Raw genomic sequence first — 13,106 nt, 5'->3', positions numbered from 1 at the left:
AGGCCAAAACAGCCAGTTTTCCTCTAGCACTGTTCAGATACCTATCCATTCAGCTGAATACTAGATGAAGTAGCTGATCCATGCAAGAAAGACCAGACACAATCAAGAACTGAAAGAACAATTTCCAGCTCTCACTGAGAAACACACATTCATGATCAGAAAGACAGGAATGGCTGAATGACTCCCCTACACTCTTTAAACTTTATTTCTCCGGCATGTTCCCTTCCTTCTGTAAGGGACATTAAGTATACATAGTTGAATTACAGAAGTTAAGACAAGCAATGCATGTGAGATAATGTTTGCACTAAAAATTCTAAAAGTGGGCGCCTGGGTGGCTCAGTTGGTTAAGCGACTGCCTTCGGCTCAGGTCATGATCCTGGAGTCCTGGGATCGAGTCCCGTATCGGGCTCCCTGCTCGGCGGGGAGTCTGTTTCTCCCTCTGATCCTCCCCCCTCTCATGTGCTCTCTCTCTCTCTCTCTCATTCTGTCTCAAATAAATAAATAAAATCTTTAAAAATAAATAAATAAATAAAATTCTAAAAGTGGTTCTGATGCCATGCAACTTCAATGTTTATGTCTTACATATTAACTGTATAATGTGGCACAATCTTTTGAGGTTTCCATATGTAAGGTGATCAGAAGATGCTTTTGTGCTGAATGCTCTAAATTTTTAATATTCCATTTAGCTGGCAGAACTCATATTCTGTGGAATGATTTGAAAGTTCACCTGTCCGCCTTAATTCCTTCTATCAGGGATTATACTGGGGAATTAAGTTGTAGTCTTAGAGAAATTCCTTTCCCATCTATAAAATAAAGAGGAACACCAGTGAGGATATGGGGTAATATGAGTATTCCCATATTCAAAGAGATTCAGATGTCTGTCATTAAGGCAATCAGCTGATGGAAGCATCTACAGAAATGTGTGAAGCTGGGGTGCATCAGGCCAATCAATAATTACTTTTTTGATAAAAAAAAAAGTGTTCAACTACAAAAAAAAATGGCAACACGGTCTATACTTCTGCAATAGAGAAAAATGAGGATAAGAAGTACTAGAACTGGGAACTGGAGGCAAAAATATACTTGCTTGGCATTTGCAATGGATTCTACTAAAGCTTTATGTTAATCAAAATTTTTACATGGCAATACTATTCTTTTAAAATACAACACTAAGATTTTTACAACTTAGAGCTGCTATTTGGTAAAAGACAAAAAACCAAAATGAACTTACAAGTGACTTTTGACAAGTTATTGTTTCTCTTTAGTAAAAGGGGGAGGGAAGGAAGGAGTAAATGTCAGAATTATTTTATAAATTAATTTCTGGGGGAGAGGTGCAGTAAGAAGAGCCTTTGCAAATAAGCTTCTAAATTCAGCCCACCTTTGGGCGCCTGGGTGGCTCAGTTGGTTAAGCCACAGTCTTCGGCTCAGGTCATGATCCTGGAGTCCAGGGATCGAGTCCCACATCGGGCTCCCTGCTGAGCGGGGAGTCTGCTTCTCCCTCTGACCCTCTTCCCTCTCATTCTCTCTCTCTCAAATAAATAAATAAAATCTTAAAATAAATAAATAAATAAATAAATTCAGCCCACCTTCAACAAAATCCCTTTTCAATACTCTGTGAAAGAATTCTTCTTTAGGCCCAAATATCTCTGTTTAAAAAATTATATATTAATTGATATAAGTAATATGTAACCAAATTATATTCTGATTTAAGTATCAGATAATAAAGAACTAGATATTACAGTAACAGAACAATACAAAGCCAGTCAAGTTTCATAATATTTCAGCAAATAAATTATTTTACTTTTTATATTCTTTGGGAACTGGCTTTTTGAAAAAAGGAAGAAAGAATAAAGAGTCTAGAAGGTCTCCTCTGTGGTTATTTTTCACTTAGTAAGTAGTGACTCGGGGCACCTAGGTGGCTCAGTTGATTAAGCGTCCACCTTCAGCTCAGGTTATGATTCCCAAGTTGCGGGATCCAGCCCCACATCGAGCTCCTTCTCCCTCTCCCTCTGCCCCCCCTCCACTTGTTCTCTTCTTCTCTCTCTCTCATATACATAAAATCTTAAAAAATAAATAAATAAATAAATAAGTAAGTAGTGACGCAATGCCTAGTAGGTGCCAGGCAATGATCCAGGTGCTTTGTTATGCTTGGGGAAGACACACATATACCACTATGGCTTAAAAAGAAAAGATTTAATTGATTATAACCAGGTAATCTGTGCTCCAAATTGACTTTATGGCCTATTTTCAACAATTTGTGGGTAGACATTTACCTGAAGCTTCTTGCTCCTCCTTTTGAAATCTGCCTTTTATTTATCCATTCATCCATTCATTTAACTATAATCGCCCAACCATGCATACAACAGTTGAGGAATAGAATGAAAGATGTACCTATGTAAATATGCAAAGACAGTTCCTGAATTTAAAGAGGCAAAGTTTTTCCTCACTTTAGAAAGGTCAAGAAAGAACAAAACCAATTATATGGTAGATCTAATGAAAGATTTAAGGTGCTTAGATAACAGATATGAAAGTGTCCTTTAAAACGGTAAAACCCCATTCTAATGTAATACATAATTACTAAACAAAATTGCTTGATTACTCTGATGACTTAAATAATTCATGTTATTATTATGAATATCAAGAGTCCCCTATTAACCTGAATTGGTACATTTAAGAAACACCTAAGGCCTGTAATACTTTTTTTTTTTTTTGATAACTTTCGTTGTAGCATTTAAAGATACTCAATACTCTGTGCCAATTCAGTCAAGTTTCAAAAAATTATATCCTTCGAAGCTTTCTAGTCATTTATTATGATTTAGTAAAAAGAAAATGGGATTTTGGGCGCCTGGGTGGCTCAGTTGGTCAAGCGACTGCCTTCGGCTCAGGTCATGATCCTGGAGTCCTGGGATCGAGTCCCGCATCAGGCTCCCTGCTCAGCAGGGAGTCTGCTTCTCCCTCTGACCCTCTTCCCTCTCGTGCTCTCTATCTCTCATTCTCTCTCTCTCAAATAAGTAAAATCTTTAAAAAGAAAATGGGATTTAAAGGGTTTAGGGAGGGGCGCATGGGTGGCACAGTCAGTTAAGCAGCTGCCTTTTGGCTCAGGTCATGATATCACGTCATGATCTCAGGGTCCTGGGATGGAGCCCCATGTCAGGTTCCCTCTCAGAGGGGAGTCTGCTTCTCCCTCTTCCTCTGCCCCTCTACCCCACTCGTGTGCTCTCTCTCTCAAATAAATGAATAAAATTTTAAAAAATAAAGAGTTTAGGGATTTAGAGTTTGAGGTTTAGCTTTATATGACCTTCAACAATGTAAACTCTTTGAAATTCAGTCTCCCCATCTGTACAATGAGGGTGATACCTACCTGGAACAGATGTTTTAAGATCAAATAAATAAAAATATGACAATATTCAGCAAAATGTCTAGCATGTATGAGAACACATTTCCTTTTTACCTTCTTTCAAACAACGTATAACCTATTTATCAGTTACATATCCATATCCTCCTTTACCAGACAATAAATCGTCTTTGGGTTTTTTCCTTTTCATTTACGACCCTCCACTTCTATGTAAACTAACTGTAATCTCCATATTTTCACTATCTTCTCCCCTTTTTGTGTGTCCCCAAAGTGCCTGAAACATTGGGTAAACACTTTTTCTAGACCATAATGAATAGGTCCAAAGGGTATTTTCACTTACAAATTTATTTATATAAAAGGAAGACAAGGAGTAGTATCTGAAATAGGACTTTCCCAGAAAATGTGGGATGGACAAAGCCTGCACAGTACTGACCCTACTGCAAATTTTTATTCTATTTTATTCTATTATTAAAGTAATTATTCAAATGTATCATTTTCCTTTATGTCTAATTCGGCAAAATCAGAAACAAAAAAAATACATTAAAATAAATTTTCATTACCTTTCTAAGATTATTTAGTTGTACAAAAGAGCTCAAAGTCTTTCAGAACCAAAGTATACATATACAATCATTTCTCCAAGTGGAATTTCCATTATTTTCTTATAATAGTGCAACAAAAATGGCAATTAAACTTAGGCATTTTGGGGGCACCTGGCTGGCTCAGTTGGTAGAGCATGCAACTCTTGATCTTGGGGTTGTGATTTTGAGCCCCAGGTTGGCTGCAGAGTTTACTTTAAAAAATAAAATTAAAAAAAAAAAACACCCTTTTAGGGGCGCCTGGGTGGCTCAGTTGTTTAAGAGTCTGCCTTTGACTCAGGTCATGATCCTAGAGTCCTGGGATCAAGTCCCGCATCCGGCTCCCTGCTTAGCGAGGAGCCTGCTTCTCCATCTGCCTCTCCCCCTGCTTGTGCTCACTCTCTCTCTGTCAAATAAATAAAAATTTTTAAAAAATATATATTTTTTTTAAAAATTAGGCATTTTAGTTCCTATTAGCAGAAAAATGTAAATATGCACGTACAAATTCAAGAACCACCCATTGAAAGCACTGTTACCATTGGCCTGCCTCACACATTGCTATGTTATTTACTAATCTTCTTTGTATGTTTTCCTCTTGGAAGCATTGCTGTAGTACTCAGTTATAATAAACAAACCTTGTAAAATTATGCTGCTGCACAAACAATAAAAAGTTGGCCCTCTTCCACGTTGACTGTAAAAGTCTTCATTAAGGAAGCTAATGAACACTAATACTGAAAAGTTCACTGCACAGAGATATGTAACTTATTAAAAGTAAATTATATTAGAAAATATACAGAGGGCGCCTGGGTGGCTCAGTCGTTGGGCGTCTGCCTTCAGCTCAGGTCATGATCCCAGGGTCCTGGGATCGAGTCCCACACCGGGCTCCCTGCTCAGCAGGAAGCCTGCTTCTCCCTCTCCCACTCCCCCTGCTTGTGTTCCCTCTCTTGCTGTCTCTCTCTCTGTGTCAATTAAATAAATGAAACTTTAAAAAATAAAAAAAGAAAATATACAGAAAGCTAGACACTAATCAGTCTTTATATACAAATAGTGTATGCAAATATAAATTTGTTAACATATGGTGACAATTACTAAGGATCATTGAGTCTTTCTCGGTTAAAATTTCTGCACAAGGGGCGCCTGGGTGGCTCAGTTGGTTGAGCGACTGCCTTCGGCTCAGGTCATGATCCTGGAGTCCCGGGATCGAGTCCCACATCGGGCTCCCTGCTCAGCAGGGAGTCTGCTTCTCCCTCTGACCCTCTTCCCTCTCATGCTTCCTATCTCTCATTCTCTCTCTCTCTCTCAAATAAATAAATAAAATCTTTAAAAAAAAAAATTTCTGCACAAGGCATATTTATCTTCAAAGTTTCTATGTTTAAAAAAACTTAAGCATGTTTAAAATGTCTCCCATGTAACAATTCACTTTTTTTTTCCATTTAAAACTCAGGATATATGTTTTTTCTACCTATTAAAGTCTTCCTTGATAGATATAATAAGAGATTAAATGCTGCACAGGTTTAAGGAAAAAAAAAACCCTCTTTAGTTGGAGAAGGGAAAAATCATCAGGGATGTGTCACTGATACATAGGGGCAGCTAAAATATCAAGTGAAAATGAATGAATATGCAGGTTAAAAAATCCTGAAGCATTATAATTTTTATATAAAAGGTAAAATATCGGGACGCCTGGGTGTCTCATTCAGTTATGTGTCAGACTCTTGATTCGGCTCAGGTCATGATCGGGGTCTTGAGATAGAGCCCTGCATCGGTGCTTACAGCTAGGTGCTCAGTGCTGAGTTGGCTTGAGATACTCTCTCTCAGGCTCCCTCTGCCCCTACCCTGACTTGGGATCTCTCAATCAATCAATAAAATATTTTTTAATGTGAATATTCTCTAAATTGGCATTAGGTGAAACAAAATTTGCTACACCCTTTTTAAGAATTTTAAAGAGGACTATTTGGTTAAAAAAAAAATTCATTATTAAAGCCCTAAGGTGAAGAAAAAGAAATACTAATTGTAGACAACTGATTTTAAAATTTTAAAATATCACAGAGCTATTCAGAAGTTCAATCTAACCAATGCTTGAAAAAAGGCTGTGAATTTGCCAAAATGATTATGCCTAAACTGATGACAAAATTTTTTGCTGTGCCACAAAATGGTACTATTTTAAAGGTTAAATAAATTATTTTCCTAAAGCCATAATGTCAAAATGAGCATATGATGCTTTTCAGAGAAAATTCAGAATATCAAATATGAAATAAAAAGTCAGAGAAAAGCTGCGAGATGAGGGTCAACATGCAGGGTAAAGGGCCCAATATTTGAAGTCTGATAGGAAATCTGAGGTTCAGAGATTGAATAAACATATTCAGAAAAATGACACTGTAATACCTGCCATTACAGAACTGCTGGGAGCCTAAAAAGATGAAGCATGAGACCTGATACAAAATATGCACTCAACAAAGGATGAAATTTTAAAACTATCCATATCACTGTCTCTAGAACAACAGACAAAGAATTTTGTTCACCAAAAACCAAACTAGGAGAGTGTCCTTTGAAGGTTTTCTTTGCAGTTCCCTTTGTTTAAACTTCAATAGTTATTTGATCTTCCTCCTATTTCTATTCAGTGATAACTATTTTCAAGCAGAGCAGTTATGGCAAGTTATAAGAAACTTGGAGGTTTTAATTGCTTTTATTAACCAATTTATTAACGTAATAACACTTTAATGGCAATAATTCAATTTTTCTCAGAAAGATTTGCAAGTTAGTAGAATGTACTGCTTCACTCTTCAATATAATTAACCTTGATATCCACCTGCAAAGTGCTCCATATTGTCAACAGAATAAAATGACCACCTTCTAAATCATAAAGAATCTAGTAAAATGGTGAAGGCTGTCATCCTGTGACATTTGTCTTCACAAGCAAAGACTGTAGAAACAATTTAAAACTCAACAAACAAATTAGTCTTTCTGTTCAAATGTACTTCTGGCTCGGTGGGCTGCTCAAGACGGTACTTGAAAATACAAGGTAAAAGGATGTTGTTCCTCTAACCTCACCTGAAGAATAAAGCTTGATGTAGACTAAGGCTCTACAACAGATCTTTATTTGTATGACAATAATATCCAATCATATTTTTTAAAAAAGTTTTAAAAACCATCAGACTTGGGGAGAGGCATGAATGAAAGAGAAAATGAGGGAGGCTTAAAGAGTACTAGTAATGTCCTGCTGTCAATAAAGTGCAATATATTAAACACTTAGATTATCAGTGCCTTTAGGATACCAACAATCTAACGGGGAGAGAATAGACAATACACAAAATCATAAGTGAATGTTAGGTGTTTAGTCCTGTGGGAAGAGAGTAAAAATGATTGACGTGCTGAGGTAGGGTGGTCAGAGTAGGCTCACTGAGGTGACATTTCAGGTCAGGGACTAAGTCATGTGGCTACTCAAAGGAAGAGCAATCCAAGCAGAGGAAATCGCCATATAGTGGCGACCCTGAGGTGAAAGCAGGTCTGGTATGTTAGAAGAATAGGAAAGAGCCCAATGTAGCAGGAGCAGAATAATCAAGAGAATATGAGTTGAGGTCAGGGAGATAAAGAGGGACCTGATCACTTGCTGTTTCAAAGGTCATTATGATGGGAATCCAAGGAGTAATATGAACTGACTTTCATTTTAAAAGGATCATTCTGTCATATTAAGAAAAGACTATAGAGAAGGAAGGACAGAAGCAGGAAGACCCACTGGGAAGCTGTGGCAATTCATTCAGGCAAGAAATGAAGATGGCTTGGACCAGAATAGTAACAATGGAGGAAGTGAGAAGTGGTTAGCCTCTGTGCATATTTTGAAGGTAGGTTAAAAGGCTTTGCTGATAAAATGGATATAGAGTGAGAGAGAAAGAAAAGAATCAAGGATGACCCCAAGATCTTGAGCCTAAATGGAGAGATGAATTTACTATTAACTGAAGAGCAAAGACTGTGGATGAAGTAGATTTGACAGAGGGAACAAGGAGTTCAGTTTTGGATTTGTTACTTGTGAGGTGTCAATTAAATATCCAAATATAATGTTCAGTAGGCAGCTGAACATATTTCAATAATAGGGTCTATTTTATAGACAGCTAATCAAAAATAAAATTAAATCTTAACTGTTAATATCTATTTGACAAATCAATATAATAAATTTTTACTATTATTAATCTTTATTTAATACATCTATATAGGGGCGCCTGGGTGTCTCAGCCGGTTAAGCGTCTGCCATCAGCTCAGGTCATGATCCCAGGGCCCTGGGATTGAGCCCTGCTTCAGGCTCCCTGCTTCAGGCTCCCTGCTTGGCGGGGAGCCTGCTTCTCACTCTGCCCCTTCCCCCTGCTCATGCTTTTCTCTCTCTCAAATAAATAAAAATCTTTTAAAAATAATAATACATCGGGCGCCTGGGTGGCTCAGATGGTTGAGCGTCTGCCTTCGGCTCAGGTTGTGATCCCGGGGTCCTGGGATCGAGTCCCGCATCGGGTTCCCTGCTACTTGGGAGCCTGCTTCTCCCTCTGCTTCTCTCTCTCTTTCCCTTTGTCTCTCATGAATAAATAAAATCTTTAAAAAAATAAATAAAAATAAAAATAAAAATAATAATACATCTATATAATGCTCCATCATTTAAAGGTCATGAAACTCTACAAAAAAACTCACTAAATACTAAAATATTCCAACAGAATTATAATTCCATCCAATAGTCAGTTAAAAGTGAATACGGGCAAATATAAAATACTTAGGCTAGCCAGTAAGCTTAATTAACCACAGCTTAACAACGAGAGGGCTTAACTCACCCCTATAGCAAATTTGTAATGCTTAGAGGTGAAAATGCCAAAAGATTCTGTCAAATTCCATCTGTAGCTTTCACTGCAGACATAGTAAACCCTGCGGGTTCATATTGGCATTGTAAATATTGTATCATGCACCACAAAAACAAAACTATTTAATGACAGGTTTTCTCTCTAAACAAAATAATGGGATCATTACCATTTATTAAGGATAACATGGTAAAACTGGAACAGAGTATTTACAGTTAATGTTAGCACACTGCTATGCAGCTACACACTGCAATATACCAAATATTACCCAAGACAGCTGTTTATCTAGGAAGATTTTTAACAAATTTTTAATTGGCTACTGTATGAGCACAGCTTTAAAAAAAATTAAGCCCTAAAGAACTGCTTAGCTAAAGAATTAAAACTTAGATAAACAAGTGAAATGAGTGAGGTAAGACTGTCAATGGAATAAATAAAAAATGTGAATTATCAGTTAATGAAATGTGAATGTTCAGACAATTATCCTAACTTTAAATATTAAGTAATAAGGTATGTAGGGAAATTACTGAGATGCCTACTTTCCCAGCCAATAATATTTCCAAATTCAACTGGCTGCTTCATAATAAACAAAAACTATAACAAAGGAAAGGCTGGCATCATGGATCAAGAGCCCTACATCCTCAAGAAATGCAAATTGGAAAGAAATGGGAATTATACTTTAAAAGAAGAATAAAAGTAAAAATTGTACTAATCAAAAGTTGAGTATGATACTCTGCTTTCCAACTCCTTTTCAAAGAGCTTATTCTGCAATTCTATACATTAAAAGAATATAACTTTCCTTACTATTCAAAATCCCATTATCATCAGTCAAAAGATGAAATACCAGTATACAGTTTTGAACCTATTCTGCCTTATCACTCAGTAACTTAGTACAGGGCCAGTCTTACAGATAGTCAATGTTTGCTAAATCTGAATTTCTTCTGATCTCATCCCTCTCACTCTTATTTCACCTTCCTTCTTTCATGGGATCTCTTAAACCTCCCCACACCCCACTCAATTTATTTGACTAGCATTTTTTATTATAAAACTGTTTTCATTTTGCTAAGTGAAAGGAGCCAGACAAAAAAGGCCACACTTTGTTTGATTCCATTATATGAAATGTCCAGAATAGGCACATCATGGAGACACAAAGTCAATCAGTAGTTGTCAGGAGCTGGTGGTAAAAGAGATTGGGAAATGACTGCTACCAAGTATAGGGTTTCTTTTTGGAGTAATGAAAATGTTCTGGAAATAATAGTGGTGATGGCTGCACACCTCCGTAAATATACTAAAACCCCTGATTTACACACTTTAAAAGGATCTATTTTATAGTATTTTAATCATATCTCTAAAAGCAGTCTACAGTCTTTTATAGTGCATGAGGTAAAAGCGCTTCCTACACACTTCAATAATTCAATAGTTCTATATTAATCACTGTATCACAGTATCATAAATGAAGTTCAAGATGAGATCCTAAACTAACAAGAAAATGTTAAACTCTGTTATACTCTGTTTCAGAAACACATTTTAGAAACACATTTTATCTTAAATGATAAAATACAAAATTTGTGAATGTGAAGGGATACATTTCAGGTGTTCAATGAATTCACTCATGCAGAACACTTCATCTTCCAAAAAACATACAATTGGATAATTTCCCCATCTTACTGAAAATGTCTTCTTTTTCCAAGTACTTCATTTATCCTGTGTATTAGCTTTTAAAAACAGTCTTTCCCCCTGATATGGTCTGCCCCTAACAATTTAGCATTATACAACTCTCTATATTTACACTATGCTTTAGCATTCTAGGAGCTTTCATATACATTATCATATTTGATCCTTTTATCATCCTATGAAGTAGGTGGAGAAAATTCAGTAAAGATAAGGGACTTGTTCAGTTCTCAGTGGCAGATCTTGGGACTAAAATTCAGAGGTTCTGACTCTAAAGAAAAGGTCCTCAGCAGGGGTGCATGGGTGGCTCAGTCAGTTAAGAGGCCGATTCTTGATTTTGGCTCAGGTAATATCTCAGGATCCTTGGATCGAGCCCTGCATAGGGCTCTGTGCTCAGCCAGGAGTCCACTTCAGGATTTTCTCTAACTCCTTCTGCCCCCCCCACCCCCACTTTCACGTTCACGCTGTTTCTCAAATAAATAAAAAAATCTTTAAAAAAAAAAAGGTGCTCAGCAGCTTCTCGTGAATAAGTAAGACTGCTATATGAATTATCTACTACTTATATCATACTTCCTTTGTATACCATCTGATATTTTTCTCTAATTATCTAATTGAGTCAGCCTTACTTCAACAATTGAGATTTTTAAGCTCCTAGTCAAGAGGCCATACCTTATTCTATGTCCCCATAGCACTGATCACCTATAGATGAATTGACTAAAACACCAAATTATCCATGAACACGAAATATATTCATGGTTGTTGATCTGTATCATCAGAAAAGACTAACCTGGAAAACAATCCCCCCAAAATTTTAATCTTAAAATAATCCTCCCCCAGGAGGACTGTATGAGAGCTAACAACCAAACTTAAGCTCGTGTTATGAACAAATAATAAATACATTGTATAAAAATTTTTTTTAGTTTAAGCAGGAGCTCATACCTTTCAAAACTGATTACTCTCTCCTAAACTATTTATGGTGGTAGGCCCTGTTGCAAGATATAAGACCTAAGACAATTTACAGACCTGTGAGAATGAAGCAAAGTACTGAGTATATTTAATAAAAAAAATTGAGATTACATTTTAAGAAAAAAAGATATTTTAGCTGACAATAAGCACAACCCCAATTAATTAGTTTTGTAAACATGAAAAACTGGGTTAATTTAGTGATAAAATAGTCAATGCAACCTCCTAATGAATTTTCTAATTGTCTTCCTTTTATTGACATTAGCCTATTAGCTGATAAGATTTCTACATACTGGTGAAAATGGAAATCAAGAGATATTGACACAGCAATCTAGGATCACACAGAAGATATTTACCTGTATGCTTAGCTTTTTAAAGAAAAATAAAACATTCATAAGTTCTCTGCCTTAGTAACTGCATAAAAATATTTGAATGCCTATTATATGCAATATACCATATTGAGAAGATAATAAATTATGTCTGCCATATATTTCACCATCCTCAAAACAAGTGAAGAAGTAATGCATGTAACCCTTATAAATATAGTAACTGCATCAACAACTAACAATTGAGCCCTTATGCACCGGCACTACTTCTGAGTGTTTTGCATATGTTAACTCCTAATCCTCACACCAACCTCTGTGATTTTACAGATGAAGAAAAGTAAGGCACAAAGAAGTTATATAACTAGACGAAAAGGTGTGTGTGCGTCTGTGTGTGTGTGTAGATACATCCTGAAGACAACACATTAAGAAGTTTATATACACCATGACCAAGTGGGACTTAACCCTGGGATGCAATACTGTTCAACATACTCAAATCAATAAATGTGATACACTACAGAATGAAAGATAAAAGTCATAGGTATACATATATATGTAATCTAGGCAGTCTCTCCAGAAGAAACCACTGTGCAATACTGCCTCTCTAACTCAAAGTAACAGCTGCTGTGGGTACACTGAGAGCAGAGAAAATTACAGGATGGAGGTGATATTTGAGCTAGGCCTTTAAGTCCAAATGATATGGAGAGAAGTCTATGCTTAAGCACATGTGAAGGGAAAGGTTTTCCAAGTCTACTACTTCTCTTTGGCCTTTGCATACAAAGGACACAGGCAGGACTGGTGACAGAGAGGCAGTCCATATGACCACAGGAAATGTTTGAGAGCACACTTAAGTCAACCCTGGTTTTAAGAGTAGCCTTTGCTGTTCTCCAAGTATAATATGCCCGACGGCTCTTTCTCCCAGGAAAAAATGAAAAGTGTATGCTGACCACACTTTTGTGTCCTAAGAGACAGGAGCTAGACATACATAAACTGACATGCTATCAGCAATGACTTCTCTAATGAGAATACACTAAATGAAGAGAAAGAGAATAATGACACACGCACAACTGGTTGTGCTCAGTCCACTGTCATATTCCAGTCGTGAGTTCTCAAAGCGTTCCTAATTAACCTGGCCCCCGAGCCTGACTGGACAATATTCAGATGGGCAGAACCCTGCTCCCCAAGCCTTCCCTCTTGACTCAATTACAGAGTCTGGTTGAATAGGTAATATGAACAATCTTGGAAAATTACAAAAGAAATTACAGTTGACCCTTGAACAATACGGGTTTGAACTGCGCAAGTCCACTTATAACACGAATTTTTTTCTATAAATACAGCATTTTGTTTTTTATTTTCTTTCTCTTTTTTTTATTTTATTTATTTTTGAGAGGGA

General features: G+C 36.6%; 1 protein-coding gene across 3 annotated transcripts in view; it reads right to left on the bottom strand.

Moving 5' to 3' along the window:
- LOC112832326 (ubiquitin-conjugating enzyme E2 E2) overlaps nt 1–13,106 on the bottom strand; it is a 371,486-nt gene that overhangs the window by 325,536 nt on the left and 32,844 nt on the right. The window lies entirely within an intron of this gene.

This window comes from Callorhinus ursinus, unplaced genomic scaffold, assembly GCF_003265705.2.
Source record: "Callorhinus ursinus isolate GAN/ISIS: 27379988/994484 unplaced genomic scaffold, GSC_fseal_2.0 scaffold1, whole genome shotgun sequence".
In the NCBI taxonomy this organism is placed as follows: Eukaryota; Metazoa; Chordata; class Mammalia; order Carnivora; family Otariidae; genus Callorhinus; species Callorhinus ursinus.
This window is presented reverse-complemented; position numbering and strand designations above follow the sequence as displayed.